This window comes from Saprolegnia parasitica (genome assembly GCF_000151545.1).
Source record: "Saprolegnia parasitica CBS 223.65 unplaced genomic scaffold supercont2.43, whole genome shotgun sequence".
In the NCBI taxonomy this organism is placed as follows: domain Eukaryota; phylum Oomycota; class Saprolegniomycetes; order Saprolegniales; family Saprolegniaceae; genus Saprolegnia; species Saprolegnia parasitica.
Window position 1 is genome coordinate 179,519 of NW_012156437.1, and position 15,946 is coordinate 195,464.

A 15,946-nucleotide genomic window follows, 5' to 3' on the forward strand; every position below is an offset into this window, starting at 1 on the left:
ATCGTCCTGCACCGCGACCTCCAGTCGCTGGCGTCTCTCGAGGACCTCAACAAACTGCGTAGCTTTGCCGCCGATCGCGACGCCTGGAAGGAATCTACGGAACTTGTCATTATGGGCCTCACCCGCGGCCACAAGCGTCCCCGCGCGACTACAGAAGAACAAGATGCACCCCCGCGCCGCCGCCTGCGCAGCCACGGCCCGGTGAGCGAATGAAGAAGAAGGAGATTGCTAGTCTCTACGTATGCGAACTCTTTGTAACAACGAAGATAACGCGAAACACGTTCATATATATGCAATTATAAAGATATTGTGGACTTCCGAAGGCGCTCGTGAGGCTTGGCCGATGCTTCAGCGAGGAGCGTTGGCGGTCGTGATTCGAGAATGTGCGAGGGACCAGGTAGCGTGCACACCAGGGGTCGTCGCGGAGAGCGGCCAGCGATGCGTCAAGAGATGGCACCACAGCGAGCCAAGTGCCGGCCATGCAGTCTTGCGGTAGTAGCTGCCCGGATCGCGCGCGCGGCAGCGGGATGTTGCGTCAGCGTCGTGCGGAAGACACGGTTGTTGCGTTCGAGCTAAAGACAATACCAGATGCAAGCGCGTAAGATTGGCCAGAGGGCACGAACGGACGACTTGTGGGCCGAGTACGGCGACATCGTCGTAGAGAAAGCCAGCGACCGACGACGGGAGTTGCATCTGCAAAATGCCCCGGGGCGGTACAAAGGCGCACCAGATCGCTCGGACTTATGGGCATCAAAAGATGGTCGTTTGTTTGACGGGCTTGCGCATCGCAGAGAAGGCAGTGTCGAGCATCGTGATCGAGAAAGTGCAAGCTGGCTCGGACGGGCACGGCTTTCGTACACGAAGCCACCGTATCGCGGAGGGACGTGGGCTGGCTGCCGTAGAGGTACAAATGCGGCTGCTCGGCCCGGTTGCTCGTAGAAGGTCTCTGGGACGCCAAGGTGTTGCACAGGAAGCACACGCCAGTAAAATTGCAGTCGCTGTCGGAAGCCGGTCAGTCGGATGTCCATAGTCGCCGCGAGGACGACACGGGGTCCAAACTTGACGAGCTATGGCGGGGCCATGGTTGGGCGCACGTCATGATCGGCAAGCGGGATGAGCTGGAAGCAACGAACGAGAGCAGTCGCCGGATCCAACGGCGGGTTGGATGCAGCGCTGGAAAAAGTCCTGGTAGTTGTTCTCCGAGGTCGGCGACCGTGCGTCCAAGAGCTTGGAAGCTGTCTACGTGCGTGTATCCTTGAGTGACGAGTGTCTTGATGTGCGAGTCGTGATCTTTCGCGAGCCACTCGAGCTTGCTTGACAGAGGAAGATGTGCGTTATGCCAGAGCGGAAGACGATGATGCACGAGCGGAGCTGGGCGAGGCATGCATGGCTCGCCATGCATGGTGTAACGATAGACGACGTTTTTGTGTTGCTTTGGCGCACGAGGGGCCATCAGATCTAGGGCCGTCGTGGCTGTACAAGTGCACTTGAAGCTGTTGTTGAAGTGGGTTTATTTAGATATAATATATACTGAACAATTTGCTAATTGTTCTTGCCTTGGTTGCAAGATACGTACACTGTACGCTGCCTCGGTCGTCGACACGTTTTCTCGATTCTGTGCACCAAATTTCGTCATATATTGCGCAAGGCATCAACTTTTCTAAATAACATGCATTCAATCGTATTTACCCGCGTAGCACGAGCACCGACTCGCAGCAAAAGTACGAGGTCGTGGCGCAGAGGCCGTCGACGACCGGCCGACGCAAGCGTACAAAAATCACAAGCAATACGACGACGCAGCCAGCGAGCCCCAGAGGGTGCTCAGCACACGAAATCGGCGCGTTCAAGCCCCAAAAATACGAAAACGTACACGTCGCCTTTGGGAAAAACACAAGCAGCGCGAGCTCCCGCAGCGCTTCGACGCTATAGAGCGCCGACGCGACCCACTGCAGCAACAGCGCCACCAGCAGCTGGCGCACGACAAAGACGTAGAGCGCGAACTGCGCGACGCGTGACGGCGACCAGCCCTCGCGTAGCCGCAGCAGAAAGGCCGGGCGCCGATTTATCTCGAGGAGGTCCTGGAGCTCGTCGGCATTAGCGTCAAAGGTCAGCGGCACGGGCGAATGGGCCATCGTGTTGTGCACGGCCATGTCGTACCGGACGAGGAGCTGGAAGCCGCCGTAGAGGATCGCAGCCGGGTAGTAGCAGCGGCTTGGACATCCGACAAGATGCAAGACGAAGCGCAGCAGCGCGATTGGCACGAGGCCGAGCGCCAAAAGGCCGAGGCCCAGAACGGCGACCATGAGGACATACGTCATGAGGACGTAGTGGAGGGCGAAGAGATAGCTCTGGTACGTGAGCACCTGGCAGGGCCACGAAAGGAGGTCCCAGTGCGACGCTGGTGGACCTCGTTCCGGCCGTCGGTGGACTGCCGGCCGAAGAAGCACAGGCTGGTTGCGCCAGCTTTGGCGCACGTCCATCGCGTCACTACGAGTGTTGGCGATGGTCAGGCATCGACATTTTTGATTGGCGAATTTGTCATGGCTTGGCCAATCAAAGTGGATATGGTACCAAACTATTGACCAATCAAACACAGCTAAGAGGTGGCACGGTCGTATCCAAACCCGTGTTGTCAAAGTTGGAGCAGCTCCAGCCAGTGTTGTTGTCAATGCAGTTTTCAACATGCAATTATGCAGATAGCAGACTTCCGAATGCGACGCTAATCTCGTGTTGTTGTGAATCACAGCAGCACAAGCTTGGCTACCGTCGTCACCATGAACAAAACGAAGCTAGGACCCTGTGCCAACGCGACTGCACTGACCACGTCGAACGCAATCTACTGCGACAAGGACCGACAGGACTGCCGATAGGTTAGTGTGATGACGAAAGCACCGAGGTCACAGCAGCTGCATACAAAACCCGATGCGTTGATTCGTAGACTCGGCATACTTTGGGTGTGCGAAAACCTTCAAGCTCGTCTGCGCGTACTAGTCTCACGCGAACTGGGGCATTTGCCACTGCGTAGTCTGGTAGCATGAATAGTCAACCAGGTACCGAGAACCAGAAACATAATTTATGGACGCGTGCAGGTATTCACGGGTCAGCACGAATGTGAATGGCAACCAAATACGGACAACGACGCGGCTCTACAGCTGCGAAGAGCACTCAACTCTCTCTGCCACCGTGTTGCAGTCCTGCTGGACAAGGTTTACTCTCACACTTACCGCAAATACCGAGTTGACGCGGGTTGCCGAAAGGATGCATGCTTGCGGATACTTTTGATCTCGGCGCCAACGCGAAAAACGCACACGTTTATCAACGCCAGTGTTTAACGCGCTGGGTGAAACGCGCTGCAAGATCGTGCACCTCGAATATAACACGCCTACCAGTATGCGTTGTGCGACACGGGCCTCATTCGCTCAAAACAAGCGCTTTGAACGCATTCGAGTCGGAGACGATGCGCGCTTGGGCAGCTACTCTGGCTGCACGGCCACGCGAGTCCATAAAACCCAAACGTGGCTTACGAGTAAAGCATAAGACTTACCGGCGTCGAGCCCTTCCGTAATATCTTCGTCGCCATACTACGCTGTCGAGCGCTCGATCCCATCGAGGCGGTCGACCACCAAGCGCACCATCTGCCACGTGCGGTATGAACTGCAATGTCGACGTTGCCGTGTCGTCTTGTCATATCCGCACCTTCCAGTACAGTGTAGTGGACCTCGATGGCGTTCGAAATACTGTACCGCTCCTGCGACGGCGAGCTGCGACGAACCAACGCGTGCTTCCAGAGAACGTTCGGCGGAGCTTGCACGACCGGTGCCACGGTGCACGACCGAGTCGGAGCCGTTGAGCGGCCACCGGTACAATTTGTACCAGTCCAGCGTTCTACAATAGCGTCCTACTACGTAGTAGAAAGTACGGTACATGTAGGCTGGGGGCGACGAGCCACATCACTGCACGTTCCAGTTGGGTGTTTTTCTTCAGGAAGGCGGTCCAAGCCGCGTACAGATTGGTGCGCCCTGATAGCAACGTCCCACAACAGCTCTTCGGCAGTAGCCACGTCGTACTCGGCGTGTACTGCTTGAAAGAGTGGTTGCAAAGCAGTGGCCATGGCGTCGCCAGACAAGACCAAGGGGCAGTCAGCTGGCCTTGAACAGTAGGATCATGCTTGCATTTAGCGTCCTTTGGCGTCGAAAAACGTGTTTGCCGTGCATACCCCGACCCCTACGTGCCACCTTTCTGGGTGCATGTTTCTGCGTGGGTGGGAGAAATCCAGCAAGTGTGCGGATGACACGACGTAGTCACGCAGTCACTCCACCTCGGTGCTTGTCGCTGCGCGGTCATTTCCGTATGAGCCGCCAAGTCGAGCCGTGCTGCTACCTCAAGCTCCAAGCCGGTGGGTCCAACTACCGCGAGTGGGCTGACGCCATTAAGACGCGCATGACGAAAGCCGGCCTCGCCAAGTACCTTGGCCCGCACCCGCCCAACTACAAGGCCGACGACGATTTGGCCGCTGGCGTCTACCTGCGATTAAGCCTCCACCGCCACGACATCATGCACCTCAAGGACGCCAAGACGACACATGCGACGTGGGAGATCCTCCGGCGACTCTACGAACCCAAGACCGGGTCGTCGCTGCTTCTTTTGTACACGCAGATGGACCACCTCCGCTGGATCGAGTCGCGCGGGTCACTCACCGACTTTGCCGATGCGTTCCTCGGGCTTCAGCGGCAGATGGCGGTCGCCGGCGACACGACGCCCGCAAGCGCCTTCTTGATTCGGTTTTTGACGCTGCTGCCAGCGCGCTTCAACGGAACCATCCTGCGTATCCTCCACGACAGCACGAAAGGCCCCGTGTTTCCGAGCTTTGAGACCGTCCTCGCCGAGCTCCAGGCCGTTGACGCCCTGCACGCCGCCAAGACGACGACGACGACGACCACGAAGACAACGACCACATCGCCGCGACACACGACGGCGTTCAGCCCGACGCGCCCAGCGCGTACATCCGCCTGCAGCTACTGCGGCAACGACCAGCACACCGTGAGCGACTGCTACCGACGACAGCGCGACCTCGATCGCGGCCTGCGACGAAGGACCACCCTGCCCGACGACGTGACGCCGACGTCGCCGACGATGCGCGCCCGCGCGACGCACCCGCGCGGCCGGTCGCTGCCCTGCGACGTCCTGCGGCCCATGGTCTTTGGAACCGGTCGCGTTAGCCCACAAAGCTCCAAATAATATATTATCTTGACTTTAGTATGGCGCGTGGCAACCTTAGTCTCAACCTTATTTGACACGTGGCAGCACCACGACCGGGCCAGAGACCAGCACTCTGGTGAAGACGTGGACAGGCGCTCGCTTTTCGACCAATGGCAGTGCGTTATGCTGTAGATTATAGCCAATCCCCATCGACGATGATGCGAGATGGCAGTTTTGCTGCCACCCACATCAAAGTGGCATCGAGTTGATTCCCGCGCAACCATAAATGTCCTCATCTATTATAGAGCCACGGGTGTGTATGGTAGGTAGGTACATTGTATGTAGGACATATCGGTTGTATCTTTTGAATTGCTACCGACTGTCCAATCCTACGACGCTACATTTTGACTACCGGCAAGGGAAATGAGCTTGAGCGACAAGGTGCCAAGGCTGTACACCAGTACTGACACACATTGATCCCGTGTGGGCTGGTGCAACTAAGGGTTTCTACCTGTATAGTACCACTGGTATAATCCATATAGAGCAGACGTTCTATTTACAGACACTGAAAACGAAAAAGGTCCGAGGAAAACATGCACAAGCGACCGGAGCCATCGGCGCTCGAGGCGGCTGCCCGACGCCCGATCCTTGTGGTTGCATTCCTCAAGAACCTCGCGTCGACCATCTACCTCATTGTCTGCGTCCTTATCATGCTTCTCTCAAAGCCGAGCCAGCGTATCCGCGTCCAAGCGTACCAGAGCCTGTGGTCGTGCCCCGTGGTGTACTCTGCCTACTGCCTTCTCCATCTCGTCGCCATGCTCCCGACACCGTCGTGGTTGTCGTCGTCGACGCCGAATCTATGGGCGCGGCTCACTCGGCGCATGCAGTCGTGGATGGCGTCCGATTGGGTGCGAGCAGCTTTCCAAGCGATCGAAACGACGGCGCAGGTGCTTCAAGGGTACCACATGAGCCACCTCTCTGTCGACCGAGACGTTGTCTTTGTCTACGGACTGCTCATTAGCGTTCGCTGCCTCATCGTGCCGTGGTTGCTCTTCTCTTCCAATGCCTTTGTCAAAACCACATTGATCTTGGCGATCAACAGCCTCGTGAGCTTTGGCATCGCGGTCGGCATCTCCATGGTCCGGTTTCTCCCGCCACTGCTCCTGGCGGTCGCAGGCGACATCCGAGACACGTACTCGCCCGAGTGGGGAACCCGCAACATTCTCCAGGCGCGTTTTATATTCCCAATGTCGGGTCTCGACCTCTTGGAGAAAAGCATTTTGCTGGGGGCCAACGTCTTCAACGTTCGCCAGTTGGTGCTCGCAGCCGCCAAGCTCCCATCCCGTCATCGGGTATCCCGCACGTACACTGCGCCATCGATGCTCGGGCCGTCTACCTCTAGCGTGGTGCTACGTCGGGCATCTTCCGTTGCCAAGCTGCAAGCCCTCGCATCGCAGTCGCTGCGCACCGTCACAGAGGTCACACAAACGCTGCAGTTTCGTCACAAGCGCATCCTTAAACTCTTCCTTGTCTACCAGCTGCTCATGGGCGCCATAGTGCTCTTCAACATTGTCGACTTGGTCTGGATACGCTCGCCGTGCCCTCGTGGCTGTCAACTGCAGACGCACCCGTGGTTTACGCGCACTTGTTCGTGCGCGTACCTTCGTATCAACTGCGCCGACCCATCTTTTGAGAACGCCAACCTCTCAACGTCTCTCTCGCCCGACATTTATGGAGCCTCACTCTTCTCTCTGCATCTCTCACAGTGCCATCTGCCGCATGGATTGGACTTGCGGCTTCTGGCACCGTTCCAAAGCATCTTTACCATTATGATTGAGTTTTCCAACATGACGTCGTGGGACGCCCCCCCTAATGTGACGTGGCCCCCATCACTGCTCGGCATCAACTTGCGGTATGGCAATCTCACGGCGATACCGTCCGTCTTGTATACGCTGCCGCCGCAGCTACAGACACTCAACATCATAGGTCACCCGATCCGGACCATACCACCAGGTGTAGTTTCGCGCTGGACCTCGGTCACGTGGCTCGGACTCGCAGGCGCGCAGCTTGCGTCGCTGCCCGATGAGATGGTCAGCCTGGTCCATTTGGAGCGGCTCATACTGATCGACAACCAATTGAGCGAGATTCCAGCGACGTGGGCGACGTCATTTCCAGTCTTGCAGCGCTACGAGCTCTCGGGCAATGTCATCTCTATTCTGCCGTCGACGCTTGTCGATGCCAAGCCCAAGGCGTTGATTGATTTGAGCAACAACCCGGTTCGGGACGTCCCGTCGTCGACCCTTGCGCGGATCGCCTCACGGCAAATCGTGCTGGATGGTACACCGTTCTGTATAACCACTGCTGTCGAAGGCTGTCGTGCTATGTGTGCCGCGACTTGCTCAGATCTGAACGTTGGCGACAATGTATGCCACCTCGGCTGTTTCTCAGCCAATTGTACATGGGACAATGGGGACTGCACCGCCTTTAGCATACTCAAGTGAATCCAAACACATAGTACGCCACATCGTCGGCTCTACCGCCGCACACGACAACTTCGTCCGATGGCATGGCGCGTAATCTCTCGAGGTTCCGTCGTCAAGAACAGGCGGTACGCGGTTCCTGGGAAGGGCTATTAGGAATGCTTAGTATAGTGCTTTTGTCGCTCGAGCATTAACACATTAAAGACTTGCTCAGAATTTGACCTCATGGCTCTCTCCGTCACTCCTTGGGGCCGCTTTGGCGTACCTGTACTACGGCGAGGTCATTTTCTTGATGTACGGTGTATCGAGTTAAGACTGCATTTTGACTAATAACATATTTCACAATCGCTTGCTTGCTGCTTACGTGAAGTTTCGATCTAAAATGCTGCCAGCTGTACGACAGTCCGTAAGATCCGCCCGTTCGCGAAAAGATCGTTTCGGCTTTCGCCGCGCGCAAAACATGTGGCACAGACAGCGGACAGCAGACGCGCATGCATCCGCTGTTGGCCAGGGGTCACCACCAACTTGATGATCTCGTCGTTTTTCCAGTGTTCTTGAAACACCCGCATCTGACTGCCCTTTTTACACACAGGATTCGTTTGCGTTGCTCATGAATGCGCCTGACATGCTAGTACACCATATAGAAAGCAAGGTTATGTGCATGACTGTACTAAATAGCGTACGGTTCAAGGCACTGGACCGACGATGGCGCCGTCAGCTCGCCGAGACTGCGTTGGAAGCGTGCGGTGCCGTCTCTCATCTTAGCGACAATGGTATCCGTGTAGTTGACCAACGTGTACGTTTTCGGGTACGCTTGATAGCCCACGACGCACACGTCGTCGACGTGGTAGGGGTATCGACGCAGCGGAACGCGGCCCTTCTTGATGGCGCGTGACGTGCAGTTGCACGATCCATCGAGGTAGAACGTAGCACGCTCGTTGCTCTCTGCAAACGCGCCGACCTTGTCGCCGTGGCGGGCACACCAGCGCCAACTTTGCCACTCGTCGGATGGCGCTCGACTGTTAGCCGGCGTCTGTAGCCGCGCCAGCCGTCGAGTGAGCCGCGGCAAACAGTGCGTCGCGAGCGCCCGCGCACCGTCGAGATGTCCAACGTCAACGAACGCATCGTGTAGCGGTAGCATGACGTCCATCATCAGCGTGATTGACACGCTGTGGGCCGCCTCCAGCTCGTAGGCATACTCGACCATCCGCGCGAGGCCGGGGGCGCGGTGCAGATGCGCAAAGACCCGGACGGCGTTTTGCGCGCGCTCGGCAGTGTCCGTGAGGTCTTCCACGTCCGCGATGTCATCATGCCACGTGGTGCGATACTCCAACAGGAGCGTCGCCACTAACCGCGCGGCCTGCGACGCGTCCAGTTGCAGCCCTGGCGTCGTCAGCAGCGTCACCCAGTCTTGGGAGCCCATCGTCTTGCGACGCAGCGCCGTGTCAAACACTGCCTCAAAGCTCGGCGTGCCAAGCGTGAGCCGAAGCAGCGCGACGCACGATTCGTTGTCGATGGACCGTTGCGCCTCGCAGTAGCTGTCAACGGCAATGTCGACAAAAGGCTGCAGCGGACGCGACAACGGCGACAGTGCCACGAGCACCGAAGAGAGCGCGTTCTGTAGCTTTTCGTTCAGCAGCAGCGCGTACGCCAGCGACCATGCCGGTGGCTCGAAGCTGTCGATGACGGCCAAAAGAGGCGGCGGGAGGCGCTGTGCCAAGACGCCACCGACCAGCGGATCCGCCGACTCGGCCGCCAAGCATACATGCACATGCAGAGCATCGGTGAGAAAGGTATCCAGGTACGGTGTGTGCCCTGCAGCGCTCTGCTGCTCGAGAAGAAGGTGCAGCGCGGCCCGGAGAAACTCGGTGGCGTGGCGCTGCCGCACGCAAAGACGGTTGTCTTCGATGAGACGAGCAAGCAAGTGCATGAAGATGGCACAGTCGTCGCTTTTGCAGCGCTGGATGTCGCGTCGAAACGACGGTAGCACCAAGTGCCACCCGTAGCGCGTCACGAGCGCACGGAACCAATCGCAGACGATCGTGGGCATGGTCCAAAAGCGAGCGTCGGTCGTTTTCGAGAGCAAGTCCATGGCCAGGTCCAGGTCTCCATGGTGGAGGATGAAAGCGCCGAGCTTGGCCCAGTCGTTTGGCGTCACTGCCAACTCGTACTCGGCGCAAAAGTGGTGCCGAAGCATGCCGATCGTCGCCGACATCAACTCGCGCAGAGTTGCAAATCCGACCAAGTCAGTGCTGACGCCCTCGACATAGGCCGTCAAGGTCGAGATCATGGTCGTTAGGCCGAGAAAAAAGACACGATGTGTCTTGGGCCAAAAGACAATGTCGATCGCGTCCGTGTCCGGTGCGAATTCCTTAAACCGACTCGCAAATGCCACGAGGCGGGTGCGAGTGGCGGCGGCTACCACCGACGCCGGCGTATTGCAACCTGGGTGGAAGTCGACGTCGTCGGGTCCATTGGGATGGAAGAGCGCAACGTCCAGGACGCCGGTAGACACGAGAAACTCGATCGTGTCGCGGACGTGACCAGTGACGACCTCCATGGACGACGAGGCACCCAGGTAGCGCACGCACAAGTCAAGGGCGATACTTGCGTGGTCATCAACCGCAGCCACGGCGTCGCACATCTGCGTCCGTGTCGGGACAGCTTGAGGCACGACCTTCCGTGGCGTCTCTCGAGGCACCTCCTCCTCCTCCTCGTCGTCGTCGTCGAAGGGACACGGCTCCTTGTCAGCGTTGGTGTCGCGTTGCTCGGTCGGTCGAGGACTCGTACCGAACACAAGCGTCGCGCGGGCGCCCGATGAAATGGGCGCTACGTGCACTGCGCAATCGTTGAAAAAGCCGAGCACGCAGTCGTCGACCGAGTTCCAGGTCGTCGATCGATCTTGGTACGAGACGGTGACGGCGCCACCAGCCGCGTCCGATGGCAGCACGTGCACGGTGGTGCCGAGGTCGCCCTCATACGTTGCCTTGTGCGTCCACGCAGCCCCGTCACCGACCGTATCGATCGTGAGCTTCTGGAGTGCAAATGTCGCGCTGATCCAAGGGTAGATACCGTTGATGGCTGCATCGTACTCGCTTCGGTGTCGGCGTCGCTGGCCAAAGTGAATGTTGCGCCGCGGAATCACGATCAAGGGGCCATGGGAATAGAGGGTGCGCAGCGCCGCCACTTGATGCGGCTGCAGCGGCCAAACCAGCTCTTCGTGGAGCCCGTCGACGGTGAAGCGGGGAAAGCAAATGGGTGCTTGGCGCGCGACGCAACACGCATGCTGCGCATGGGCATACATTGCGAGCTCGAGCATTTCCTCCGACATGTGCGCTCGGGTGTGTCGACGTGCGAATGCTCAAATGCGCGCCGTTTAGCGTCCTACCACAGTTTGAAAAGTGCAAATCCAGTGACGGTCGTTGATATCCACAAACACTCACGACGCAATTCCGTGCAAACGATACACGGATTTTAGGGCCTTGTTCGAAATAGAACCAAGTAAGATGGGAAGAATGCCTTTGAGGATCATCTGTAAAAATTGGAACCAAGTACACATTGTAAAATGGGTCACATTGTCGCATCGCGGGGCAACAAAGACGCTGTGAGGCGCGATGTGCCTGGCGCAAGATTCGGTTGGGCGGGCTTTTCGTCCGTTTTTGTCCGCGGAATTACGGTATATTTGATTCCGTTGCATGTCATTTCCAAACTCGTTTCTTCGTGCATCCGAGCGCCGTGAGTGCAGGTGGATACTGCGGATGAAGGTCAAATATGGTTTGCGGCTGCAGCCACGAACGACGACGACCGCCCATTTGCAGATTGGACCATGTCCAAGCGTATGCTCGAGCTCGCGAGATCCGCTTATACCTACCATGCCGGCGGCGTCCATCGCCCAACACCGATCTTCGCTCCTCGCATCCGTGTCCAAGGGTTTGACGAAGAGCTACTTTGGCCTCTGCCACCGCATCAAGTGGCAGCGCTTCGAGCCCTCTACTCCCATGGCCCCTCGATTGAGGTTCCACACGACCAGCTGTTCCACGCCGACTCGGACGCAGTGTATGAACACAAGGACGTCGACGACGACTTGGACGCCGTCGTGGACGGTCTCAATTCGAGCACCCGGGAGGTCACAATATCACTCGACAAGCTTGTCATCGACTTGGTGGGTGACGTCGAGGCGTGGAAGCCGATGAGCACGCATGCGACCCGCTTCGCCACCTTGGGGCTCATGCTTCCGTCGGACGCGGTCGGCGGCGCCGTCACCTTTTCGCACGAGTACCGGTCGACGACGTGGGACGCGGTGGACGACTGCGTGCTTGGCTTCTACGACACGTGCTCGGTGCAATTGGCCCCGATCACGTCCGGCGCGCGCGCAACGCTCTTTTTCTGCGCCGAGTTGGAACGGCGATATGACAGCGACGACAGTGACAACGACGAGAGGGGTGCAACGCCACTGCGTCTGCCCACGTGCGCGCAGATGCAGGACGCCGTCGCCGCGGCCCACGAGCACGAGTGGATCGCGATCGGTTTGTGCCATGGTCACCGCGGTGCAGCCTCGCCGTATTCGTTGGACGCGATCACTGGCCGCCTGTGTAAAATGGTCGAGTACCTCGTGGCGACACACGTCCTGGACGTTGCGTTCATCTATCCAAACGATGGATCGCACAAGGTGTTGTTCCACCCGGCGTGCCATGTCCCGGCGTCGGTCGCTGCTGCCGCCACCCGCGACCATCTACTGAGATCGCAGCGCGGGGGACGCCTCTTGGAACCAGTCGCTGGACAGATCGACGTGTGTTTCTGGCCCAAGGCGCACCGCGTGTACTTTGTCGGGCTCGAAACCGCGACCTCGCTCTTGACCTCGTACGTCACCGGGGGCAGCACCGACTTGCTCGGGTTGAAGACACTGCGCGAGTTGGCGTCCGCGACGATCCACATGGTCCGGGACGCCATTTGCCGACAGCACCATCTCAACGTGACATCCGACGAATGGGCCAATCTCAGCGCCTTTGTCGCCGACCATGCCGACGTCGATCTTGCGATGGATTTCCTCGGGCATGTGGGTGACCAGTATTCGATGCCAACGATCCCCCGCGACTGGCTGCGTGTTCTCGTGATGCGCTGCGGGTGGCGCAGTGTGCTCCCACCCTTTTTGCGCCTCATCCGGGGCTTCCCGATGAGTCGCGGCGCGATGCTGATGAGCTTGGTCGCGGGCCTTGTCGAGAACAACCGCCTCTGCGTGCGGCAGCGCCACGCGACCGAGTTTCTGGCATCCGCGCTCGAAGGCCTTCTTCGACAACGTCACGCGTCCTACCCGCGCGAGGTTGACAGCGATCTCCGAAACGCACTCTGTGTGTCCTTGTGCTTGGCGGCCGAGTCGGCCGATCCCCTTGTCGGTGGTGCCTTGGCACAGCACCTCCCGCTGCATGTGATCGCCATCATCGACAGCTTTGGGGTGCCGCGCCTTACGCTGGCGGACTCGCTTTTACAGAGCTACACGCGGTGGACCGTGTCGGTCACGCATGCGCTGCCATCCGTTCTCTTGGCGCTTCTGCCGTCGTCGGGCGTGCATGCGCTCCAGCCATACATCCACATTGCACTCCAACGGTTGTCGGAGGACAGTGAGCACCATGACACGATCGTCGTACTACTGCAGCTCACACACGGGACCACGAGCTTTGACGCTGCCTTGGCCATTGCGTTGGCGAGCAAGATGGAGACGGCCCGCTGGGCGCGATTCCTCCAAACTACCGCGTTGCAACTTGCACCGGCGCATGCCACGCGGCTGCTGGCACACATCACGACTCGATTCGATGCCTCGCGCGTGCCCCCACTCGACGACGTGGACGAAGTATGTGAAATGACGTCGGACGCGCGCGGTGCGGTCTGGATCTTTGCCCACTTTGATCACACGCCGGGTCTTGCACTGCTACTGGCGTATGCCAAGGCCCTCAACGCTGCGCATGCAGCACCCATCACGGTCATCATGGACGTCGTTGTGCCCTTTCACGACCAGGCGCTGGACGCTGGGCATTCGGATTTTGCTCGGACGCTCGCAGCGTATGGGTTGCCGCCACTGACGGCGCGACTGGCGGCGCTGCAGGCGTCGACGATCGACCAAAACACGGGCGCCACCGTATCCAAGCGATGCCGATGGTGTCGGAGCTGCTGCGACAAGCTCGCCGATTTCGCACGGGACCCGCGACAGAAGACGTATCATCTCAATGCGAGCGATGACGTGGCGCGCGCCATGTGTGTGCCGTTGCGACGGTACCCGGAGCAATTGGGCGATGTTTGCTTGGTCCAATCGTGGAAATGTACAAGTATGTGCGGGCACTTGCTGGTCAACACCACGGACGAGCTCGTGACCAAGATGTACGACGCCGCCATGCGCCTTGAAGCGAGTCTTGGGCGTCCATTGGACGCGTCTTCATCGGCAAAGCGCCAGTGTATTCGCTTGTAAACAGTGTATTTGCTTGTAAACAGTGTAATGACATCCACCAGTATCCTACGGACCGCACGTCTATATTTCCGGGCAATGCAGGGTCAACGGTCGTTGCACCCCATTCCAGACCTTTGTAGAGTTTTACGACAAATAAATGTAATGTGTATTAGGGGCTGGTGCTAGAGTGTTACTCACGCAGAAGTACGATTGCATTTATTGGTCGTCCGTATCGGGGATGCAATCAGAATCTGTGCCGCAGAATGCGTCCTTGGTGGCTGCCATGAGCCGCGTCGTCTGCGACGGACCGAGCTGCAGTCCTGGCGTCGCGAGGAGAAGGTCCAACCAGTATCCAACGTACACGTCGCGCGTCAACGCTGTGTCGAAGATACTGTCAAAGCTCGGTGTCCCGTGTGTGAGCTGCAGCAACGCCACATACCCACGGTCGTCGATGCCACCCGTTGAGGCCTCTTACAGATGGACGGCAAGGTCGATGTACGGCTGCAGATGGAGGCCCGACGGCTGGAGCAGCAAGAGAGCTACTGGAAGAGCACTCTACAGCAATCCTAGTGATGGTCATTTGGATCCACCAGCACTCTGGACGCAATCCCATGCAAGCAGCTGATAAGAACGCACGCTATCATTCTTGGTACGATGGTAGCAACAGCTTTGAAGGTCCAAGGAAGTTCTACGCGGCCGTGCGATTGGTCCGCCCAAAGATACATGCGATTCGATTCATCGGAAATTGCAACGCGAGGCGGGATTGGCGCATAAAACAAACGCGGAGAGCGTTCCGGGCTGCTGACCACGCAACGGGCAAGTGCGAGTGCCGGTGCCGCGTCGGGACCTTCACTAGCGCACTGGATCCTTTGCCTTGGACAGGATCTTGGATGGTCTTTCAAGAGCAATAATCGCGTCCTGCACGCGTCAGATCTTCATTTGCTCAATAGAACCATGTCGTTTACGATGCTGGAGCTCGCGCTGTCGGTCAACGCAGCGTACTGCAGCCGCTCCGAGCGCCGCATGCCGTTTGTTCCCAAAATATATGTCAATGGCATGCGCGAGCCGCTCTCGTGGCCGCTCTCGGCGGCGCAACTGGCGCAGCTCAGTGCCTTGTACCCGGGCAACCCGATCCGGATTCCGTGGACGGCGATCGAACGGCGCTGCCTGGAAGCTCTAAGCGACGATCTCTTCCACCACCGCGACTTTGAGAATCCAGTCGAACGGCGCTTGCACCCGTGGGGCTGCTATACCGTGACGCCCAAGATGCTCACGATCGACTGTGTTGGAACGGCGGCGGCGTTGACACTCCCGAAGTCGGACGACTTAACGTTTGGCACGAAGGCACATGTGCTAGCTTCGGATGCCGTTGGTGGTGCTGTCACCGTTTCGTACCGCGACCACACTACGCAGTGGGACAGCGTTGACGACCATGTCGTTGCGTTCTACTCGGAGGCGTGCAGCCTTGACGTGGCACCCATTATGTCGGGCACGCGCGCCGCAGTCCTCTACACCGTGGACCACTCGACGGTACAATCCAAAGGCGACCAAGACGTGCTGTATCGCCAGTACAGCAAGCCGATTCCGCCCCCGACAATCGCGCGCATGCAAGACGCAGTGGCCAAATGGAGCGAGCATACGCATGTGGCACTCTGCTGGCACTTTGCACACGCCGGTCCTGTATCGTTCGACGCGCTCAACGGCAAGGCGACGGCGGTGGTCGAGTACCTCATTTCGACCGGTGTCGTCGACGTGGCACTCTTTCATCCCTACGGGTGGACCGACGACGTCGTGTTTCACCCAGCGTGCAACGTGCCGGCGTTGGTCG